At 36.0% G+C, this 2073-nt stretch overlaps 1 long non-coding RNA gene across 1 annotated transcript; it reads right to left on the bottom strand.

Annotated features, from left to right (window-relative positions):
- Positions 1 to 244: 244 nt before the first annotated feature.
- LOC126600395 (uncharacterized) lies at positions 245 to 1675 on the bottom strand. The gene is made up of 2 exons (XR_007615436.1): positions 1409 to 1675; positions 245 to 910 (listed from the first exon to the last, which is right to left on the bottom strand). It is a non-coding gene; the product is annotated as an uncharacterized LOC126600395 (long non-coding RNA).
- Between the last annotated feature and the right edge of the window lie 398 nt (positions 1676 to 2073).

The following is a 2073-nucleotide window of genomic DNA, read 5'->3' as shown; positions in this document are numbered from 1 at the left end:
ATGCATAATAGAGATGCAATCAGAGATCATTACGTTCAATGAAAATCATAAGTGTTGACGAGGCAATTATAACTATGAATGCATGATACATTTGCCAAGAATTCAATTAACGCGATTGTGATAAACAACCTTCACTACTCATGAATATAAACTTGTAACAATTAGGTGAAACTCATTTATATTCTAGCATCTAATTCATGCATGAAAACTAAGTATGCATCCTTAATAAACATACAAGAATCAGTTATGAATAAAATAGATAATTGAATTGCAATCACAACTTATCAAATCACAATTGGAAGAAATCAATTCATATCTCAAGCATGTTCATGGCTTCAAACTTCCCCCTAACTAAATAGGGGTTTAGCCACTCATAATTGCAACAAAATTAGAAAATAACAAAGTAGACATTGAAAGCAAGAACGAGGTATACCTAAAAAGCTCCAAAGTTCCAAGCTTGAAATGCCAAGGACCTTTGTTTTCACCACCTTGTTGTAGCACAAGTGTCTAGGATGTGTATAGATATATGGATGGAATGGATCTCACGGCTAAGAGATGAAAGTGTATGGATTGGTTAGATGTAGTATGGCTAGATGAATGGATGAAGGTCACGGCAAGGAAAGGGATGAAAGTGTTTGTGAATGTAGCTTCTTGGATGGATTTGTAGTGTCATTGGATGATGGCCCCCTTTAGGAAGGGGAATGGTGGATGTATTTATAGGCTAGGGAGAGGATAGTTTATGTTGTGGTAATGAGTGGATGTAATGGGTGTAGTGGGTGAGTGTTTCTAGCCTCTTTTATCTTCAAATTCGTCCATCCATCTTGCTCCATGCATAAGCTATCCAATCTTGGCCAAAAATTGCTCCAAATTGCTCCAAATTGCACTTTCTTGCCAACTTTGCCATTAGGACCTACAAACACACGAAAATAGCTTAAAACACTCTTATAAGCAATAACTAACTAAGTGCAAGAAAACATGTTAACTAAGTCGCATAAATATACTCTTATCATGCACTATTGTAGATTGAATAACAAAAACAGGTTATGGTCGATATTTGGATTTGAAACTTTTGTTATTTCTTTATCAAATCTATTGCTTGCCATGACACCAATGGTTCCTTCTTTCTTAGGATGGACGATGAATACGGATTTCTTAGACTTGATTGGAACTTCACGGGGTGGTTTAGGCCACCTTGAAGAAATTCATGGGATTTTGGAGATTATTTCTGCTACTGTCAGTGGGGACTCCAGATCCTTTTCTTCATTTCTCTTTTAAACGTGGCAATTTTCTTGTATAAACTGAAGGTTAAAGACTCTAGGTAACTGATTACGCCCTCTTTTCTTCATTTTTGTCTGCAACACAACATCAAACAAGAGAAATAAATAAATTAATAGAACTTGTTTCATACCTGGTGATGAATGTTTCTTCTTTTGGATCTTGACTCGAAAGCACAAAGGATCAAATTGCTTGCTCTATTTTCTGGCAGCAACTTGTTGCTTTTGGTATTTTCTCTCAAAGTTTCTCTATTTTTTCTGCAGAGTTTCCCCTCTCATTTTCTGTGTTTTTGTCTTGCTGCAGTTGATGCCTATTTATAGGCATCCTAGGAAGGCTCTAGAGTTTGTTACGTGGGGGGAGATGGAGGCCATCACCTCTTGCCACTTTCTGTTAACCCCTTTTTCTGACTCCACATTTCTTTTTATTGCAGAAAATGGGGGAGCACCTGTTTTTTGCATGTTTCTTTCCCCTATTGTAGGAAGAAATGCATATTTTATTTTTTATTTATGGATGTTGATTTGTATGTAAAACCCATTCTCATCTTTTGGGCTGAATTACATTTTTGTTTTACCTTGTAGTTTGACCAAATTTGTATGGACTCTATTTTTTATTTTGTATATTTTTGTTGTTCAACATGGAGTCTAAATGAAAGAGAAGTAACACGCACAAGAAGTATATGAGATCTCTATGAGGTAGCTAAAAGACTTGATAATCTTATGATTTTCTGTCTCTTTGTTGATTGTGAACCAGTTGACTTCCAAGAAGCAGTGCAAGATGCTAAGTGGAGGAAAGCAATGG

Source organism: Malus sylvestris, chromosome 14, assembly GCF_916048215.2.
Source record: "Malus sylvestris chromosome 14, drMalSylv7.2, whole genome shotgun sequence".
NCBI lineage: Eukaryota > Viridiplantae > Streptophyta > Magnoliopsida > Rosales > Rosaceae > Malus > Malus sylvestris.
Note: the sequence above shows the minus strand (reverse complement) of the source record. Positions and strands in the feature narration are given on the sequence as shown.